Genomic DNA, 17,148 nt, shown 5'->3' with positions numbered 1-17,148 from the left:
CCCCTCACGACCTAATTAAACTCTCATAAGCAAACAACAAAACTGCACCGCCTTTACCCCGGGTGGGGATTGAACTCACGACCTTCAGATTATGAGACTGACGCGCTGCCTACTGCGCTACCGAGGCAGACTGGGGTCACTGGGAAACGCAACCGGTATCATTAGTTCCCACAAATTAAAGGTTGAAAAAATAAGAAAACTGAGCAACTGTCATTCATTACTGCTCCTGACAGCGCACTCCTCACGACCTAAATAAACTCTCATAAGCAAACAAAAAACTGCACCGCCTTTGGCCTGGGTGAGAATTGAACTCACGATCTTCAGATTATGAGACTGACGCGCTGCCTACTGCGCTACCGAGGCGGACAGGTGTCACTGGGAAACACAACCGGTATCAATAGTTCCCTCAAGTTAAAGGTCGAAAAAGTAAGAAAACTCAGCAACAGTCATTCATTACTGCTCCAGACAGCGCACCCCTCAAGACCTAATTAAACTCTTATAAGCAAACAAATATCTGCGCCACCTTTCTTCCGGGTGAGGATCGAACTCACGACCTTCAGATTATGAGACGGACGCGCTGCCTACTGCGCTACCGAGGCGGACAGGTGTCACTGGGAAACACAACCGGTATCAATAGTTCCCTCAAGTTAAAGGTCGAAAAAATAAGAAAACTGGGCAACAGTCATTCATTACTGCTCCAGACAGTGCACCCCTCACGACCTAATTAAACTCTCATAAGCAAACAAAACATCTGCACCGCCTTTGCCCCGGGTGAGGATTGAACTCACGACCTTCAGATTATGAGACTGACGTGCTGCCTACTGCGCTACCGAGGCGGACAGGGGTCAATAGGAAACGCAACTGGTATCATTCGTTTCCACAAATGAAAGGTCGAAAAAATAAGAAAATTCAGCAACAGTCATTCATTACTGTTCCAGACAGCGCACCCCTCACGACCTAATTAAACTCTCATAGGCAAACAAAAAATCTTCACCGCCTTTGCCCCGGGTGTTGATTGAACTCACGACCTTCAGATTATGAGACTGAAGCGCCGCCTACTGCGCTACCGAGGAGGACTAGTGTCACTGGGAAACACAACCGGTATCAATAGTTCCCACAAGTTAAAGGTCAAAAAAATAAAAAAACTCAGCAACAGTCATTCATTACTGCTCCAGACAGCGCACCCTTCACGACCTAATTAAACTCTCATAAGCAAACAAAACAACTACACCGCCTTTGCCCCGGGTGAGGATTGAACTCACGACCTTCAAATTATGAGACTGACGCGCTGCCTACTGCGCTACCGAGGCGGACAGGTGTCATTGGGAAACACAACCAGTATCAATAGTTCCCACAAGTTAAAAATTGAAAAAGTAGGAAAACTCAGCAACAGTCATTCAATACTGCTCCAGACAGCGCACCTCTCACGAACTAAATAAACTCTCATAAGCAAACAAAAAATCGGCACCGCCTTTGCCCCGGGTGAGGATTGAACTCACGACCTTCAAATTATGAGACTGACGCGCTGCCTACTGCGCTACCGAGGCGGACAGGGGTCACTGGGAAACGCAACCGGTATCAATAGTTCCCACAAGTTAAAAATTGAAAAAGTAAGAAAACTCAGCAGCAGTCATTCATTACTGCTCCAGACAGCGCACCCCTCACGACCTAATTAAACTCTCATAAGCAAACACAAAATCTGTACCGCCTTTGCCCCGGGTGAGGATTGAACTCACGACCTTCAAATTATGAGACTGACGCGCTGCCTACTGCGCTACCGAGGCGGACAGGGGTCACTGGGAAACGCAACCGGTATCAATAGTTCCCACAAGTTAAAAATTGAAAAAGTAAGAAAACTCAGCAGCAGACATTCATTACTGCTCCAGACAGCGCACCTCTCACGAACTAAATAAACTCTCATAAGCAAACAAAAAATCGGCACCGCCTTTGCCCCGGGTGAGGATTGAACTCACGACCTTCAAATTATGAGACTGACGCGCTGCCTACTGCGCTACCGAGGCGGACAGGTGTCATTGGGAAACACAACCAGTATCAATAGTTCCCACAAGTTAAAAATTGAAAAAGTAAGAAAACTCAGCAGCAGTCATTCATTACTGCTCCAGACAGCGCACCCCTCACGACCTAATTAAACTCTCATAAGCAAACACAAAATCTGTACCGCCTTTGCCCCGGGTGAGGATTGAACTCACGACCTTCAAATTATGAGACTGACGCGCTGCCTACTGCGCTACAGAGGCGGACAGGGGTCACTGGGAAACACAACCAGTATCAATAGTTCCCGCAAGTTAAAGGTCGAAAAAGTAGGAAAACTCAGCAACAGTCATTCAATACTGCTCCAGACAGCGCACCTCTCACGAACTAAATAAACTCTCATAAGCAAACAAAAAAATGGCACCGCCTTTGCCCCGGGTGAGGATTGAACTCACGACCTTCAAATTATGAGACTGACGCGCTGCCTACTGCGCTACCGAGGCGGACAGGGGTCACTGGGAAACACAACCAGTATCAATAGTTCCCCCAAGTTAAAGGTTGAAAAAGTAGGAAAACTCAGCAACAGTCATTCAATACTGCTCCAGACAGCGCACCTCTCACGAACTAAATAAACTCTCATAAGCAAACAAAAAATCGGCACCGCCTTTGCCCCGGGTGAGGATTGAACTCACGACCTTCAAATTATGAGACTGACGCGCTGCCTACTGCGCTACCGAGGCGGACAGGGGTCACTGGGAAACGCAACCGGTATCAATAGTTCCCACAAGTTAAAAATTGAAAAAGTAAGAAAACTCAGCAGCAGTCATTCATTACTGCTCCAGACAGCGCACCCCTCACGACCTAATTAAACTCTCATAAGCAAACACAAAATCTGTACCGCCTTTGCCCCGGGTGAGGATTGAACTCACGACCTTCAAATTATGAGACTGACGCGCTGCCTACTGCGCTACAGAGGCGGACAGGGGTCACTGGGAAACACAACCAGTATCAATAGTTCCCACAAGTTAAAAATTGAAAAAGTAAGAAAACTCAGCAGCAGTCATTCATTACTGCTCCAGACAGCGCACCTCTCACGAACTAAATAAACTCTCATAAGCAAACAAAAAATCGGCACCGCCTTTGCCCCGGGTGAGGATTGAACTCACGACCTTCAAATTATGAGACTGACGCGCTGCCTACTGCGCTACCGAGGCGGACAGGTGTCATTGGGAAACACAACCAGTATCAATAGTTCCCACAAGTTAAAAATTGAAAAAGTAAGAAAACTCAGCAGCAGTCATTCATTACTGCTCCAGACAGCGCACCCCTCACGACCTAATTAAACTCTCATAAGCAAACACAAAATCTGTACCGCCTTTGCCCCGGGTGAGGATTGAACTCACGACCTTCAAATTATGAGACTGACGCGCTGCCTACTGCGCTACCGAGGCGGACAGGGGTCACTGGGAAACGCAACCGGTATCAATAGTTCCCACAAGTTAAAAATTGAAAAAGTAAGAAAACTCAGCAGCAGTCATTCATTACTGCTCCAGACAGCGCACCCCTCACGACCTAATTAAACTCTCATAAGCAAACACAAAATCTGTACCGCCTTTGCCCCGGGTGAGGATTGAACTCACGACCTTCAAATTATGAGACTGACGCGCTGCCTACTGCGCTACCGAGGCGGACAGGGGTCACTGGGAAACACAACCAGTATCAATAGTTCCCACAAGTTGAAAATTGAAAAAGTAAGAAAACTCAGCAGCAGTCATTCATTACTGCTCCAGACAGCGCACCTCTCACGAACTAAATAAACTCTCATAAGCAAACAAAAAATCGGCACCGCCTTTGCCCCGGGTGAGGATTGAACTCACGACCTTCAAATTATGAGACTGACGCGCTGCCTACTGCGCTACCGAGGCGGACAGGTGTCATTGGGAAACACAACCAGTATCAATAGTTCCCACAAGTTAAAAATTGAAAAAGTAGGAAAACTCAGCAACAGTCATTCAATACTGCTCCAGACAGCGCACCTCTCACGAACTAAATAAACTCTCATAAGCAAACAAAAAATCAGCACCGCCTTTGCCCCGGGTGAGGATTGAACTCACGACCTTCAAATTATGAGACTGACGCGCTGCCTACTGCGCTACCGAGGCGGACAGGGGTCACTGGGAAACGCAACCGGTATCAATAGTTCCCACAAGTTAAAAATTGAAAAAGTAAGAAAACTCAGCAGCAGTCATTCATTACTGCTCCAGACAGCGCACCTCTCACGAACTAAATAAACTCTCATAAGCAAACAAAAAATCGGCACCGCCTTTGCCCCGGGTGAGGATTGAACTCACGACCTTCAAATTATGAGACTGACGCGCTGCCTACTGCGCTACCGAGGCGGACAGGTGTCATTGGGAAACACAACCAGTATCAATAGTTCCCACAAGTTAAAAATTGAAAAAGTAAGAAAACTCAGCAGCAGTCATTCATTACTGCTCCAGACAGCGCACCCCTCACGACCTAATTAAACTCTCATAAGCAAACACAAAATCTGTACCGCCTTTGCCCCGGGTGAGGATTGCACTCACGACATTCAAATTATGAGACTGACGCGCTGCCTACTGCGCTACCGAGGTGGACAGGGGTCACTGGGAAACACAACCAGTATCAATAGTTCCCCCAAGTTAAAGGTTGAAAAAGTAGGAAAACTCAGCAACAGTCATTCAATACTGCTCCAGACAGCGCACCTCTCACGAACTAAATAAACTCTCATAAGCAAACAAAAAATCGGCACCGCCTTTGCCCCGGGTGAGGATTGAACTCACGACCTTCAAATTATGAGACTGACGCGCTGCCTACTGCGCTACCGAGGCGGACAGGGGTCACTGGGAAACGCAACCGGTATCATTCGTTTCCACATATAAAGTTCGAAAAACTAAGAAAACTCAGCAACAGTCAATCATTACTGCTCCAGACAGCGCACCCCTCACAACCTAATTAAACTATCATAAGCAAACAACAAAACTGCACCGCCTTTACCCCGGTTGGGATTGAACTCACGACCTTCAGATTATGAGACTGACGCGCTGCCTACTGCGCTACCGAGGCGGACAGGGGTCACTGGGAAACACAACCGGTATCAATATTTTCCACAATTTAAAAATTGAAACAGTAAGAAAACCGAGCAAAAATCATTTATTACTGCTCCAGACAGCGCACCCCTCACGACCTAATAAATTCTCATAAGCAAACAAAAAACTGCACCGCTTTGGCCCGGGTGAGAATTGAACTCACGACCTTCAGATTATGAGACTGACGCGCTGCCTACTGCGCTACCGAGGCGGACAGGTGTCACTGGGAAACACAACCGGTATCAATAGTTGCCTCAAGTTAAAGGTCGAAAAAGTAAGAAAACTCGGCAACAGTCATTCACTACTGCTCCAGACAGCGCATCCTTGACGACCTATATAAACTCTCATAAACAAACAAAAAAACTTCACCGCCTTTGCCCCGGGTGAGGATTGAACTCACGACCTTCAGATTATGAGACTGACGCGCTGCCTACTGCGCTACTGAGGCTGACAGGGGTCACTGCGAAACGCAACCGGTATCATTCGTTTCCACAAATTAAAGGTCGAAAAAATTAGGAAAACTCAGCAACAGTCAATCATTACTGCTCCAAACAGCGCACCCCTCACGACCTAATTAAACTATCATAAGCAAACAACAAAACTGCACCGCCTTTACCCCGGTTGGGATTGAACTCACGACCTTCAGATTATGAGACTGACGCGCTGCCTACTGCGCTACCGAGGCGGACAGGGGTCACTGGGAAACACAACCGGTATCAATAGTTTCCACAAGTTAAAAATTGAAACAGTAAGAAAACCGAGCAAAAATAATTTATTACTGCTCCAGACAGCGCACCCCTCACGACCTAATTAAATTCTCATAAGCAAACAAAAAACTGCACCGCTTTGGCCCGGGTGAGAATTGAACTCACGACCTTCAAATTATGAGACTGACGCGCTGCCTACTGCGCTACCGAGGCGGACAGGTGTCACTGGGAAACACAACCGGTATCAATAGTTCCCTCAAGTTAAAGGTCGAAAAAGTAAGAAAACTCGGCAACAGTCATTCACTACTGCTCCAGACAGTGCATCCTTTACGACCTATATAAACTCTCATAAGCAAACAAAACAACTACACCGCCTTTGCCCCGGGTGAGGATTGCACTCACGACCTTCAGATTATGAGACTGACGCGCTGCCTACTGCGCTACCGAGGCGGACAGGTGTCACTGGGAAACACAACAGGTATCAATAGTTCCCTCAAGTTAAAGGTCGAAAAAGTAAGAAAACTCAGCAACAGTCATTTATTACTGCTCCAGACAGCGCACCCCTCAAGACCTAATTAAACTCTCATAAGCAAACAAAAAAACGGCACCGCCTTTGGCCCGGGTGAGGATTGAACTCACGACCTTCAGATTATGAGCCTGACGCGCTGCCTACTGCGCTACCGAGGCGGACAGGTGTCATTGGGAAACACAACCAGTATCAATAGTTCCCACAAGTTAAAAATTGAAAAAGTAAGAAAACTCAGCAACAGTCATTCATTACTGCTCCAGACAGTGCACCCCTCACGACCTAATTAAACTCTTATAAGCAAACAAATATCTGCACCACCTTTCCCCCGGGTGAGGATTGAACTCACGACCTTCAGATTATGAGACTGACACGCTGCCTACTGCACTACCGAGGCGGACAGGTGACACTGGGAAACACAACCGGTATCAATAGTTCCCGCAAGTTAAAGGTCGAAAAAGTAGGAAAACTCAGCAACAGTCATTCAATACTGCTCCAGACAGCGCACCTCTCACGAACTAAATAAACTCTCATAAGCAAACAAAAAATTGGCACCGCCTTTGCCCCGGGTGAGGATTGAACTCACGACCTTCAAATTATGAGACTGACGCGCTGCCTACTGCGCTACCGAGGCGGACAGGGGTCACTGGGAAACACAACCAGTATCAATAGTTCCCCCAAGTTAAAGGTTGAAAAAGTAGGAAAACTCAGCAACAGTCATTCAATACTGCTCCAGACAGCGCACCTCTCACGAACTAAATAAACTCTCATAAGCAAACAAAAAATCGACACCGCCTTTGCCCCGGGTGAGGATTGAACTCACGACCTTCAAATTATGAGACTGACGCGCTGCCTACTGCGCTACCGAGGCGGACAGGGGTCACTGGGAAACGCAACCGGTATCAATAGTTCCCACAAGTTAAAAATTGAAAAAGTAAGAAAACTCAGCAGCAGTCATTCATTACTGCTCCAGACAGCGCACCCCTCACGACCTAATTAAACTCTCATAAGCAAACACAAAATCTGTACCGCCTTTGCCCCGGGTGAGGATTGAACTCACGACCTTCAAATTATGAGACTGACGCGCTGCCTACTGCGCTACAGATGCGGACAGGTGTCACTGGGAAACACAACCGGTATCAATAGTTCCCTCAAGTTAAAGGTCGAAAAAGTAAGAAAACTCGGCAACAGTCATTCACTACTGCTCCAGACAGTGCATCCTTTACGACCTATATAAACTCTCATAAGCAAACAAAACAACTACACCGCCTTTGCCCCGGGTGAGGATTGCACTCACGACCTTCAGATTATGAGACTGACGCGCTGCCTACTGCGCTACCGAGGCGGACAGGTGTCACTGGGAAACACAACCGGTATCAATAGTTCCCTCAAGTTAAAGGTCGAAAAAGTAAGAAAACTCAGCAACAGTCATTTATTACTGCTCCAGACAGCGCACCCCTCAAGACCTAATTAAACTCTCATAAGCAAACAAAAAAACGGCACCGCCTTTGGCCCGGGTGAGGATTGAACTCACGACCTTCAGATTATGAGCCTGACGCGCTGCCTACTGCGCTACCGAGGCGGACAGGTGTCATTGGGAAACACAACCAGTATCAATAGTTCCCACAAGTTAAAAATTGAAAAAGTAAGAAAACTCAGCAACAGTCATTCATTACTGCTCCAGACAGTGCACCCCTCACGACCTAATTAAACTCTTATGAGCAAACAAATATCTGCACCACCTTTCCCCCGGGTGAGGATTGAACTCACGACCTTCAGATTATGAGACTGACACGCTGCCTACTGCACTACCGAGGCGGACAGGTGACACTGGGAAACACAACCGGTATCAATAGTTCCCGCAAGTTAAAGGTCGAAAAAGTAGGAAAACTCAGCAACAGTCATTCAATACTGCTCCAGACAGCGCACCTCTCACGAACTAAATAAACTCTCATAAGCAAACAAAAAATTGGCACCGCCTTTGCCCCGGGTGAGGATTGAACTCACGACCTTCAAATTATGAGACTGACGCGCTGCCTACTGCGCTACCGAGGCGGACAGGGGTCACTGGGAAACACAACCAGTATCAATAGTTCCCCCAAGTTAAAGGTTGAAAAAGTAGGAAAACTCAGCAACAGTCATTCAATACTGCTCCAGACAGCGCACCTCTCACGAACTAAATAAACTCTCATAAGCAAACAAAAAATCGGCACCGCCTTTGCCCCGGGTGAGGATTGAACTCACGACCTTCAAATTATGAGACTGACGCGCTGCCTACTGCGCTACCGAGGCGGACAGGGGTCACTGGGAAACGCAACCGGTATCAATAGTTCCCACAAGTTAAAAATTGAAAAAGTAAGAAAACTCAGCAGCAGTCATTCATTACTGCTCCAGACAGCGCACCCCTCACGACCTAATTAAACTCTCATAAGCAAACACAAAATCTGTACCGCCTTTGCCCCGGGTGAGGATTGAACTCACGACCTTCAAATTATGAGACTGACGCGCTGCCTACTGCGCTACAGATGCGGACAGGGGTCACTGGGAAACACAACCAGTATCAATAGTTCCCACAAGTTAAAAATTGAAAAAGTAAGAAAACTCAGCAGCAGTCATTCATTACTGCTCCAGACAGCGCACCTCTCACGAACTAAATAAACTCTCATAAGCAAACAAAAAATCGGCACCGCCTTTGCCCCGGGTGAGGATTGAACTCACGACCTTCAAATTATGAGACTGACGCGCTGCCTACTGCGCTACCGAGGCGGACAGGTGTCATTGGGAAACACAACCAGTATCAATAGTTCCCACAAGTTAAAAATTGAAAAAGTAAGAAAACTCAGCAGCAGTCATTCATTACTGCTCCAGACAGCGCACCCCTCACGACCTAATTAAACTCTCATAAGCAAACACAAAATCTGTACCGCCTTTGCCCCGGGTGAGGATTGAACTCACGACCTTCAAATTATGAGACTGACGCGCTGCCTACTGCGCTACCGAGGCGGACAGGGGTCACTGGGAAACGCAACCGGTATCAATAGTTCCCACAAGTTAAATATTGAAAAAGTAAGAAAACTCAGCAGCAGTCATTCATTACTGCTCCAGACAGCGCACCCCTCACGACCTAATTAAACTCTCATAAGCAAACACAAAATCTGTACCGCCTTTGCCCCGGGTGAGGATTGAACTCACGACCTTCAAATTATGAGACTGACGCGCTGCCTACTGCGCTACCGAGGCGGACAGGGGTCACTGGGAAACGCAACCGGTATCAATAGTTCCCACAAGTTAAAAATTGAAAAAGTAAGAAAACTCAGCAGCAGTCATTCATTACTGCTCCAGACAGCGCACCTCTCACGAACTAAATAAACTCTCATAAGCAAACAAAAAATCGGCACCGCCTTTGCCCCGGGTGAGGATTGAACTCACGACCTTCAAATTATGAGACTGACGCGCTGCCTACTGCGCTACCGAGGCGGACAGGTGTCATTGGGAAACACAACCAGTATCAATAGTTCCCACAAGTTAAAAATTGAAAAAGTAAGAAAACTCAGCAGCAGTCATTCATTACTGCTCCAGACAGCGCACCCCTCACGACCTAATTGAACTCTCATAAGCAAACACAAAATCTGTACCGCCTTTGCCCCGGGTGAGGATTGCACTCACGACCTTCAAATTATGAGACTGACGCGCTGCCTACTGCGCTACCGAGGTGGACAGGGGTCACTGGGAAACACAACCAGTATCAATAGTTCCCCCAAGTTAAAGGTTGAAAAAGTAGGAAAACTCAGCAACAGTCATTCAATACTGCTCCAGACAGCGCACCTCTCACGAACTAAATAAACTCTCATAAGCAAACAAAAAATCGGCACCGCCTTTGCCCCGGGTGAGGATTGAACTCACGACCTTCAAATTATGAGACTGACGCGCTGCCTACTGCGCTACCGAGGCGGACAGGGGTCACTGGGAAACGCAACCGGTATCATTCGTTTCCACATATAAAGGTCGAAAAACTAAGAAAACTGGGCAACAGTCATTCATTACTGCTCCAGACAGTGCACCCCTCACGACCTAATTAAACTCTCATAAGCAAACAAAACATCTGCACCGCCTTTGCCCCGGGTGAGGATGGAACTCACGGCCTTCAGATTATGAGACTGACGCGCTGACTACTGCGCTACCGAGGCTGACAGGGGTCACTGCGAAACGCAACCGGTATCATTCGTTTCCACAAATTAAAGGTCGAAAAAATAAGAAAATTCAGCAACAGTCATTCATTACTGTTCCAGACAGCGCACCCCTCACGACCTAATTAAACTCTCATAAGCAAACAAAAAAACTGCATCGACATTGGCCCGCCTTAGGATTGAACTCACGACCTTCAGATTATGAGACTGACGCGCTGCCTACTGCACTACCGAGGCGGACAGGTGACACTGGGAAACACAACCGGTATCAATTGTTCCCACAAGTTAAAGGTCGAAAAAGTAAGAAAACTCAGCAGCAGTCATTCATTACTGCTCCAGACAGCGCACCCCTCACGACCTATTTAAACTCTTATAAGCAAACAAAAAACTTCAGCGCCTTTGCCCCGGGTGAGGATTGAACTCACGACCTTCAGATTATGAGACTGACGCGCTGCCTACTGCGCTACCGAGGCGGACAGGGGTAACTGGGAAACACAACCGGTATCAATAGTTCCCACAAGTTAAAAATTGAAACAGTAAGAAAACCGAGCAACAGTCATTTATTACTGCTCCAGACAGCGCACCCCTCACGACCTAATTACACTCTCATAAGCAAACACAAAATCTGTACCGCCTTTACCCTGGGTGTGGATTGAACTCACGACCTTCAGATTATGAGACTGACGCGCTGCCTACTGCGCTTCCGAGGCGGACAGGTGTCACTGGGAAACACAACCGGTATCAATAGTTCCCCCAAGTGAAAGGTTGAAAAACTAGGAAAACTCAGCAACAGTCATTCGTTACTGCTCCAGACAGCGCACCTCTCACGACCTAAATAAACTCTCATAAGCAAACAAAAAAGCTGCACCGCCTTTGCCCCGGGTGAGGATTGAACTCACGACCTTCAGATTATGAGACTGACGCGCTGCCTAATCGCTACCGAGGCGGACAGGGGTCACTGGGAAACAGAACCGGTATCACTAGTTCCCACATGTTAAAGGTCGAAAAAGTAAGAAAACTCCGCAACAGTCATTCATTACTGCTCAGGACAGCGCACCCCTCACAACCTAATTAAACTCTCATAGGCAAACAAAAAATCTTCACCGCCTTTGCCCCGGGTGTTGATTGAACTCACGACCTTCAGATTATGAGACTGAAGCGCCGCCTACTGCGCTACCGAGGCGGACTAGTGTCACTGGGAAACACAGCCGGTATCAATAGTTCCCACAAGTTAAAGGTCAAAAAAATGAAAAAACTCAGCAACAGTCATTCATTACTGCTCCAGACAGCGCACCCTTCACGACCTAATTAAACTCTCATAAGCAAACAAAACAACTACACCGCCTTTGCCCCGGGTGAGGATGAAACTCACGACCTTCAGATTATGAGACTGACGCGCTGCCTACTGCGCTACTGAGGCGGACAGGGGTCACTGGGAAACACAACCGGTATCAATAGTTTCCACAAGGTAAAAATTGAAACAGTAAGAAAACCGAGCAAAAATAATTTATTACTGCTCCAGACAGCGCACCCCTCACGACCTAATTAAATTCTCATGAGCAAACAAAAAACTGCACCGCTTTGGCCCGGGTGAGAATTGAACTCACAACCTTCAGATTATGAGACTGACGCGCTGCCTACTGCGCTACCGAGGCGGACAGGTGTCACTGGGAAACACAACCGGTATCAATAGTTCCCTCAAGTTAAAGGTCGAAAAAGTAAGAAAACTCGGCAACAGTCATTCACTACTGCTCCACACAGCGCATCCTTCACGACCTATATAAACTCTCATAAACAAACAAAAAAACTTCACCGCCTTTGCCCCGGGTGAGGATTGAACTCACGACCTTCAGAATATGAGACTGACGCGCTGCCTACTGCGCTACCGAGGCGGACAGGGGTCACTGGGAAACGCAACCGGTATCATTAGTTCCCACAAATTAAAGGTTGAAAAAATAAGAAAACCGAGCAACTGTCATTCATTACTGCTCCTGACAGCGCACTCCTCACGACCTAATTAAACTCTCATAAGCAAACAAAACAACTACACCGCCTTTGCCCCGGGTGAGGATTGCACTCACGATCTTCAGATTATGAGACTGACACGCTGCCTACTGCACTACCGAGGCGGACAGGGGTCACTGGGAAACGCAACCGGTATCAATAGTTCCCACAAGTTAAAAATTGAAAAAGTAAGAAAACTCAGCAGCAGTCATTCATTACTGCTCCAGACAGCGCACCCCTCACGACCTAATTAAACTCTCATAAGCAAACACAAAATCTGTACCGCCTTTGCCCCGGGTGAGGATTGAACTCACGACCTTCAAATTATGAGACTGACGCGCTGTCTACTGCGCTACAGATGCGGACAGGTGTCACTGGGAAACACAACCGGTATCAATAGTTCCCTCAAGTTAAAGGTCGAAAAAGTAAGAAAACTCGGCAACAGTCATTCACTACTGCTCCAGACAGTGCATCCTTTACGACCTATATAAACTCTCATAAGCAAACAAAACAACTACACCGCCTTTGCCCCGGGTGAGGATTGCACTCACGACCTTCAGATTATGAGACTGACGCGCTGCCTACTGCGCTACCGAGGCGGACAGGTGTCACTGGGAAACACAACCGGTATCAATAGTTCCCTCAAGTTAAAGGTCGAAAAAGTAAGAAAACTCAGCAACAGTCATTTATTACTGCTCCAGACAGCGCACCCCTCAAGACCTAATTAAACTCTCATAAGCAAACAAAAAAACGGCACCGCCTTTGGCCCGGGTGAGGATTGAACTCACGACCTTCAGATTATGAGCCTGACGCGCTGCCTACTGCGCTACCGAGGCGGACAGGTGTCATTGGGAAACACAACCAGTATCAATAGTTCCCACAAGTTAAAAATTGAAAAAGTAAGAAAACTCAGCAACAGTCATTCATTACTGCTCCAGACAGTGCACCCCTCACGACCTAATTAAACTCTTATGAGCAAACAAATATCTGCACCACCTTTCCCCCGGGTGAGGATTGAACTCACGACCTTCAGATTATGAGACTGACACGCTGCCTACTGCACTACCGAGGCGGACAGGTGACACTGGGAAACACAACCGGTATCAATAGTTCCCGCAAGTTAAAGGTCGAAAAAGTAGGAAAACTCAGCAACAGTCATTCAATACTGCTCCAGACAGCGCACCTCTCACGAACTAAATAAACTCTCATAAGCAAACAAAAAATTGGCACCGCCTTTGCCCCGGGTGAGGATTGAACTCACGACCTTCAAATTATGAGACTGACGCGCTGCCTACTGCGCTACCGAGGCGGACAGGGGTCACTGGGAAACACAACCAGTATCAATAGTTCCCCCAAGTTAAAGGTTGAAAAAGTAGGAAAACTCAGCAACAGTCATTCAATACTGCTCCAGACAGCGCACCTCTCACGAACTAAATAAACTCTCATAAGCAAACAAAAAATCGGCACCGCCTTTGCCCCGGGTGAGGATTGAACTCACGACCTTCAAATTATGAGACTGACGCGCTGCCTACTGCGCTACCGAGGCGGACAGGGGTCACTGGGAAACGCAACCGGTATCAATAGTTCCCACAAGTTAAAAATTGAAAAAGTAAGAAAACTCAGCAGCAGTCATTCATTACTGCTCCAGACAGCGCACCCCTCACGACCTAATTAAACTCTCATAAGCAAACACAAAATCTGTACCGCCTTTGCCCCGGGTGAGGATTGAACTCACGACCTTCAAATTATGAGACTGACGCGCTGCCTACTGCGCTACAGATGCGGACAGGGGTCACTGGGAAACACAACCAGTATCAATAGTTCCCACAAGTTAAAAATTGAAAAAGTAAGAAAACTCAGCAGCAGTCATTCATTACTGCTCCAGACAGCGCACCTCTCACGAACTAAATAAACTCTCATAAGCAAACAAAAAATCGGCACCGCCTTTGCCCCGGGTGAGGATTGAACTCACGACCTTCAAATTATGAGACTGACGCGCTGCCTACTGCGCTACCGAGGCGGACAGGTGTCATTGGGAAACACAACCAGTATCAATAGTTCCCACAAGTTAAAAATTGAAAAAGTAAGAAAACTCAGCAGCAGTCATTCATTACTGCTCCAGACAGCGCACCCCTCACGACCTAATTAAACTCTCATAAGCAAACACAAAATCTGTACCGCCTTTGCCCCGGGTGAGGATTGAACTCACGACCTTCAAATTATGAGACTGACGCGCTGCCTACTGCGCTACCGAGGCGGACAGGGGTCACTGGGAAACGCAACCGGTATCAATAGTTCCCACAAGTTAAAAATTGAAAAAGTAAGAAAACTCAGCAGCAGTCATTCATTACTGCTCCAGACAGCGCACCCCTCACGACCTAATTAAACTCTCATAAGCAAACACAAAATCTGTACCGCCTTTGCCCCGGGTGAGGATTGAACTCACGACCTTCAAATTATGAGACTGACGCGCTGCCTACTGCGCTACCGAGGCGGACAGGGGTCACTGGGAAACGCAACCGGTATCAATAGTTCCCACAAGTTAAAAATTGAAAAAGTAAGAAAACTCAGCAGCAGTCATTCATTACTGCTCCAGACAGCGCACCTCTCACGAACTAAATAAACTCTCATAAGCAAACAAAAAATCGGCACCGCCTTTGCCCCGGGTGAGGATTGAACTCACGACCTTCAAATTATGAGACTGACGCGCTGCCTACTGCGCTACCGAGGCGGACAGGTGTCATTGGGAAACACAACCAGTATCAATAGTTCCCACAAGTTAAAAATTGAAAAAGTAAGAAAACTCAGCAGCAGTCATTCATTACTGCTCCAGACAGCGCACCCCTCACGACCTAATTGAACTCTCATAAGCAAACACAAAATCTGTACCGCCTTTGCCCCGGGTGAGGATTGCACTCACGACCTTCAAATTATGAGACTGACGCGCTGCCTACTGCGCTACCGAGGTGGACAGGGGTCACTGGGAAACACAACCAGTATCAATAGTTCCCCCAAGTTAAAGGTTGAAAAAGTAGGAAAACTCAGCAACAGTCATTCAATACTGCTCCAGACAGCGCACCTCTCACGAACTAAATAAACTCTCATAAGCAAACAAAAAATCGGCACCGCCTTTGCCCCGGGTGAGGATTGAACTCACGACCTTCAAATTATGAGACTGACGCGCTGCCTACTGCGCTACCGAGGCGGACAGGGGTCACTGGGAAACGCAACCGGTATCATTCGTTTCCACATATAAAGGTCGAAAAACTAAGAAAACTGGGCAACAGTCATTCATTACTGCTCCAGACAGTGCACCCCTCACGACCTAATTAAACTCTCATAAGCAAACAAAACATCTGCACCGCCTTTGCCCCGGGTGAGGATGGAACTCACGGCCTTCAGATTATGAGACTGACGCGCTGACTACTGCGCTACCGAGGCTGACAGGGGTCACTGCGAAACGCAACCGGTATCATTCGTTTCCACAAATTAAAGGTCGAAAAAATAAGAAAATTCAGCAACAGTCATTCATTACTGTTCCAGACAGCGCACCCCTCACGACCTAATTAAACTCTCATAAGCAAACAAAAAAACTGCATCGACATTGGCCCGCCTTAGGATTGAACTCACGACCTTCAGATTATGAGACTGACGCGCTGCCTACTGCACTACCGAGGCGGACAGGTGACACTGGGAAACACAACCGGTATCAATTGTTCCCACAAGTTAAAGGTCGAAAAAGTAAGAAAACTCAGCAGCAGTCATTCATTACTGCTCCAGACAGCGCACCCCTCACGACCTATTTAAACTCTTATAAGCAAACAAAAAACTTCAGCGCCTTTGCCCCGGGTGAGGATTGAACTCACGACCTTCAGATTATGAGACTGACGCGCTGCCTACTGCGCTACCGAGGCGGACAGGGGTAACTGGGAAACACAACCGGTATCAATAGTTCCCACAAGTTAAAAATTGAAACAGTAAGAAAACCGAGCAACAGTCATTTATTACTGCTCCAGACAGCGCACCCCTCACGACCTAATTACACTCTCATAAGCAAACACAAAATCTGTACCGCCTTTACCCTGGGTGTGGATTGAACTCACGACCTTCAGATTATGAGACTGACGCGCTGCCTACTGCGCTTCCGAGGCGGACAGGTGTCACTGGGAAACACAACCGGTATCAATAGTTCCCCCAAGTGAAAGGTTGAAAAACTAGGAAAACTCAGCAACAGTCATTCGTTACTGCTCCAGACAGCGCACCTCTCACGACCTAAATAAACTCTCATAAGCAAACAAAAAAGCTGCACCGCCTTTGCCCCGGGTGAGGATTGAACTCACGACCTTCAGATTATGAGACTGACGCGCTGCCTAATCGCTACCGAGGCGGACAGGGGTCACTGGGAAACAGAACCGGTATCACTAGTTCCCACATGTTAAAGGTCGAAAAAGTAAGAAAACTCCGCAACAGTCATTCATTACTGCTCAGGACAGCGCACCCCTCACAACCTAATTAAACTCTCATAGGCAAACAAAAAATCTTCACCGCCTTTGCCCCGGGTGTTGATTGAACTCACGACCTTCAGATTATGAGACTGAAGC

The 17,148-nt window shown here is 47.4% G+C and overlaps 45 non-coding genes across 45 annotated transcripts; all 45 read right to left on the bottom strand.

Annotated features, from left to right (window-relative positions):
- Positions 1-54: 54 nt before the first annotated feature.
- TRNAM-CAU (transfer RNA methionine (anticodon CAU)) lies at positions 55-127 on the bottom strand. The gene has a single exon. It is a non-coding gene; the product is annotated as a tRNA-Met (tRNA).
- A 636-nt stretch (positions 128-763) lies between these two features.
- On the bottom strand, positions 764-836 carry TRNAM-CAU (transfer RNA methionine (anticodon CAU)). Its single transcript has one exon. It is a non-coding gene; the product is annotated as a tRNA-Met (tRNA).
- A 401-nt stretch (positions 837-1,237) lies between these two features.
- TRNAM-CAU (transfer RNA methionine (anticodon CAU)) lies at positions 1,238-1,310 on the bottom strand. The gene has a single exon. It is a non-coding gene; the product is annotated as a tRNA-Met (tRNA).
- A 164-nt stretch (positions 1,311-1,474) lies between these two features.
- TRNAM-CAU (transfer RNA methionine (anticodon CAU)) lies at positions 1,475-1,547 on the bottom strand. Its single transcript has one exon. It is a non-coding gene; the product is annotated as a tRNA-Met (tRNA).
- A 164-nt stretch (positions 1,548-1,711) lies between these two features.
- On the bottom strand, positions 1,712-1,784 carry TRNAM-CAU (transfer RNA methionine (anticodon CAU)). The gene has a single exon. It is a non-coding gene; the product is annotated as a tRNA-Met (tRNA).
- Positions 1,785-1,948: 164 nt separating this feature from the next.
- On the bottom strand, positions 1,949-2,021 carry TRNAM-CAU (transfer RNA methionine (anticodon CAU)). The gene has a single exon. It is a non-coding gene; the product is annotated as a tRNA-Met (tRNA).
- Positions 2,022-2,422: 401 nt separating this feature from the next.
- TRNAM-CAU (transfer RNA methionine (anticodon CAU)) lies at positions 2,423-2,495 on the bottom strand. The gene has a single exon. It is a non-coding gene; the product is annotated as a tRNA-Met (tRNA).
- A 164-nt stretch (positions 2,496-2,659) lies between these two features.
- Positions 2,660-2,732, bottom strand: TRNAM-CAU (transfer RNA methionine (anticodon CAU)). Its single transcript has one exon. It is a non-coding gene; the product is annotated as a tRNA-Met (tRNA).
- Positions 2,733-3,133: 401 nt separating this feature from the next.
- Positions 3,134-3,206, bottom strand: TRNAM-CAU (transfer RNA methionine (anticodon CAU)). Its single transcript has one exon. It is a non-coding gene; the product is annotated as a tRNA-Met (tRNA).
- Positions 3,207-3,370: 164 nt separating this feature from the next.
- TRNAM-CAU (transfer RNA methionine (anticodon CAU)) lies at positions 3,371-3,443 on the bottom strand. Its single transcript has one exon. It is a non-coding gene; the product is annotated as a tRNA-Met (tRNA).
- A 164-nt stretch (positions 3,444-3,607) lies between these two features.
- On the bottom strand, positions 3,608-3,680 carry TRNAM-CAU (transfer RNA methionine (anticodon CAU)). The gene has a single exon. It is a non-coding gene; the product is annotated as a tRNA-Met (tRNA).
- A 164-nt stretch (positions 3,681-3,844) lies between these two features.
- Positions 3,845-3,917, bottom strand: TRNAM-CAU (transfer RNA methionine (anticodon CAU)). The gene has a single exon. It is a non-coding gene; the product is annotated as a tRNA-Met (tRNA).
- Positions 3,918-4,081: 164 nt separating this feature from the next.
- TRNAM-CAU (transfer RNA methionine (anticodon CAU)) lies at positions 4,082-4,154 on the bottom strand. Its single transcript has one exon. It is a non-coding gene; the product is annotated as a tRNA-Met (tRNA).
- Positions 4,155-4,318: 164 nt separating this feature from the next.
- On the bottom strand, positions 4,319-4,391 carry TRNAM-CAU (transfer RNA methionine (anticodon CAU)). Its single transcript has one exon. It is a non-coding gene; the product is annotated as a tRNA-Met (tRNA).
- Positions 4,392-4,792: 401 nt separating this feature from the next.
- TRNAM-CAU (transfer RNA methionine (anticodon CAU)) lies at positions 4,793-4,865 on the bottom strand. Its single transcript has one exon. It is a non-coding gene; the product is annotated as a tRNA-Met (tRNA).
- A 396-nt stretch (positions 4,866-5,261) lies between these two features.
- TRNAM-CAU (transfer RNA methionine (anticodon CAU)) lies at positions 5,262-5,334 on the bottom strand. The gene has a single exon. It is a non-coding gene; the product is annotated as a tRNA-Met (tRNA).
- A 164-nt stretch (positions 5,335-5,498) lies between these two features.
- On the bottom strand, positions 5,499-5,571 carry TRNAM-CAU (transfer RNA methionine (anticodon CAU)). The gene has a single exon. It is a non-coding gene; the product is annotated as a tRNA-Met (tRNA).
- Positions 5,572-6,207: 636 nt separating this feature from the next.
- TRNAM-CAU (transfer RNA methionine (anticodon CAU)) lies at positions 6,208-6,280 on the bottom strand. Its single transcript has one exon. It is a non-coding gene; the product is annotated as a tRNA-Met (tRNA).
- Positions 6,281-6,444: 164 nt separating this feature from the next.
- On the bottom strand, positions 6,445-6,517 carry TRNAM-CAU (transfer RNA methionine (anticodon CAU)). The gene has a single exon. It is a non-coding gene; the product is annotated as a tRNA-Met (tRNA).
- Positions 6,518-6,917: 400 nt separating this feature from the next.
- Positions 6,918-6,990, bottom strand: TRNAM-CAU (transfer RNA methionine (anticodon CAU)). Its single transcript has one exon. It is a non-coding gene; the product is annotated as a tRNA-Met (tRNA).
- A 164-nt stretch (positions 6,991-7,154) lies between these two features.
- On the bottom strand, positions 7,155-7,227 carry TRNAM-CAU (transfer RNA methionine (anticodon CAU)). Its single transcript has one exon. It is a non-coding gene; the product is annotated as a tRNA-Met (tRNA).
- Positions 7,228-7,628: 401 nt separating this feature from the next.
- Positions 7,629-7,701, bottom strand: TRNAM-CAU (transfer RNA methionine (anticodon CAU)). The gene has a single exon. It is a non-coding gene; the product is annotated as a tRNA-Met (tRNA).
- Positions 7,702-7,865: 164 nt separating this feature from the next.
- Positions 7,866-7,938, bottom strand: TRNAM-CAU (transfer RNA methionine (anticodon CAU)). The gene has a single exon. It is a non-coding gene; the product is annotated as a tRNA-Met (tRNA).
- A 400-nt stretch (positions 7,939-8,338) lies between these two features.
- On the bottom strand, positions 8,339-8,411 carry TRNAM-CAU (transfer RNA methionine (anticodon CAU)). Its single transcript has one exon. It is a non-coding gene; the product is annotated as a tRNA-Met (tRNA).
- Positions 8,412-8,575: 164 nt separating this feature from the next.
- On the bottom strand, positions 8,576-8,648 carry TRNAM-CAU (transfer RNA methionine (anticodon CAU)). The gene has a single exon. It is a non-coding gene; the product is annotated as a tRNA-Met (tRNA).
- Positions 8,649-9,049: 401 nt separating this feature from the next.
- On the bottom strand, positions 9,050-9,122 carry TRNAM-CAU (transfer RNA methionine (anticodon CAU)). The gene has a single exon. It is a non-coding gene; the product is annotated as a tRNA-Met (tRNA).
- Positions 9,123-9,286: 164 nt separating this feature from the next.
- TRNAM-CAU (transfer RNA methionine (anticodon CAU)) lies at positions 9,287-9,359 on the bottom strand. Its single transcript has one exon. It is a non-coding gene; the product is annotated as a tRNA-Met (tRNA).
- A 164-nt stretch (positions 9,360-9,523) lies between these two features.
- Positions 9,524-9,596, bottom strand: TRNAM-CAU (transfer RNA methionine (anticodon CAU)). The gene has a single exon. It is a non-coding gene; the product is annotated as a tRNA-Met (tRNA).
- Positions 9,597-9,760: 164 nt separating this feature from the next.
- TRNAM-CAU (transfer RNA methionine (anticodon CAU)) lies at positions 9,761-9,833 on the bottom strand. Its single transcript has one exon. It is a non-coding gene; the product is annotated as a tRNA-Met (tRNA).
- Positions 9,834-10,234: 401 nt separating this feature from the next.
- Positions 10,235-10,307, bottom strand: TRNAM-CAU (transfer RNA methionine (anticodon CAU)). Its single transcript has one exon. It is a non-coding gene; the product is annotated as a tRNA-Met (tRNA).
- A 163-nt stretch (positions 10,308-10,470) lies between these two features.
- TRNAM-CAU (transfer RNA methionine (anticodon CAU)) lies at positions 10,471-10,543 on the bottom strand. The gene has a single exon. It is a non-coding gene; the product is annotated as a tRNA-Met (tRNA).
- Positions 10,544-10,943: 400 nt separating this feature from the next.
- TRNAM-CAU (transfer RNA methionine (anticodon CAU)) lies at positions 10,944-11,016 on the bottom strand. Its single transcript has one exon. It is a non-coding gene; the product is annotated as a tRNA-Met (tRNA).
- Positions 11,017-12,125: 1,109 nt separating this feature from the next.
- Positions 12,126-12,198, bottom strand: TRNAM-CAU (transfer RNA methionine (anticodon CAU)). The gene has a single exon. It is a non-coding gene; the product is annotated as a tRNA-Met (tRNA).
- A 164-nt stretch (positions 12,199-12,362) lies between these two features.
- Positions 12,363-12,435, bottom strand: TRNAM-CAU (transfer RNA methionine (anticodon CAU)). Its single transcript has one exon. It is a non-coding gene; the product is annotated as a tRNA-Met (tRNA).
- Positions 12,436-13,073: 638 nt separating this feature from the next.
- TRNAM-CAU (transfer RNA methionine (anticodon CAU)) lies at positions 13,074-13,146 on the bottom strand. Its single transcript has one exon. It is a non-coding gene; the product is annotated as a tRNA-Met (tRNA).
- A 164-nt stretch (positions 13,147-13,310) lies between these two features.
- On the bottom strand, positions 13,311-13,383 carry TRNAM-CAU (transfer RNA methionine (anticodon CAU)). The gene has a single exon. It is a non-coding gene; the product is annotated as a tRNA-Met (tRNA).
- A 400-nt stretch (positions 13,384-13,783) lies between these two features.
- On the bottom strand, positions 13,784-13,856 carry TRNAM-CAU (transfer RNA methionine (anticodon CAU)). Its single transcript has one exon. It is a non-coding gene; the product is annotated as a tRNA-Met (tRNA).
- A 164-nt stretch (positions 13,857-14,020) lies between these two features.
- On the bottom strand, positions 14,021-14,093 carry TRNAM-CAU (transfer RNA methionine (anticodon CAU)). The gene has a single exon. It is a non-coding gene; the product is annotated as a tRNA-Met (tRNA).
- A 401-nt stretch (positions 14,094-14,494) lies between these two features.
- On the bottom strand, positions 14,495-14,567 carry TRNAM-CAU (transfer RNA methionine (anticodon CAU)). The gene has a single exon. It is a non-coding gene; the product is annotated as a tRNA-Met (tRNA).
- A 164-nt stretch (positions 14,568-14,731) lies between these two features.
- Positions 14,732-14,804, bottom strand: TRNAM-CAU (transfer RNA methionine (anticodon CAU)). The gene has a single exon. It is a non-coding gene; the product is annotated as a tRNA-Met (tRNA).
- Positions 14,805-14,968: 164 nt separating this feature from the next.
- On the bottom strand, positions 14,969-15,041 carry TRNAM-CAU (transfer RNA methionine (anticodon CAU)). The gene has a single exon. It is a non-coding gene; the product is annotated as a tRNA-Met (tRNA).
- A 164-nt stretch (positions 15,042-15,205) lies between these two features.
- On the bottom strand, positions 15,206-15,278 carry TRNAM-CAU (transfer RNA methionine (anticodon CAU)). Its single transcript has one exon. It is a non-coding gene; the product is annotated as a tRNA-Met (tRNA).
- A 401-nt stretch (positions 15,279-15,679) lies between these two features.
- On the bottom strand, positions 15,680-15,752 carry TRNAM-CAU (transfer RNA methionine (anticodon CAU)). Its single transcript has one exon. It is a non-coding gene; the product is annotated as a tRNA-Met (tRNA).
- A 163-nt stretch (positions 15,753-15,915) lies between these two features.
- On the bottom strand, positions 15,916-15,988 carry TRNAM-CAU (transfer RNA methionine (anticodon CAU)). Its single transcript has one exon. It is a non-coding gene; the product is annotated as a tRNA-Met (tRNA).
- A 400-nt stretch (positions 15,989-16,388) lies between these two features.
- Positions 16,389-16,461, bottom strand: TRNAM-CAU (transfer RNA methionine (anticodon CAU)). Its single transcript has one exon. It is a non-coding gene; the product is annotated as a tRNA-Met (tRNA).
- Positions 16,462-17,148: the final 687 nt, after the last annotated feature.

The sequence above is a fragment of the Rhipicephalus microplus genome, chromosome 3 (assembly GCF_043290135.1).
Source record: "Rhipicephalus microplus isolate Deutch F79 chromosome 3, USDA_Rmic, whole genome shotgun sequence".
NCBI classification, from domain to species: domain Eukaryota; kingdom Metazoa; phylum Arthropoda; class Arachnida; order Ixodida; family Ixodidae; genus Rhipicephalus; species Rhipicephalus microplus.
The sequence above is the reverse complement of the archived record's forward strand: the minus strand, read 5'-3'. Positions and strand labels throughout refer to the sequence as shown.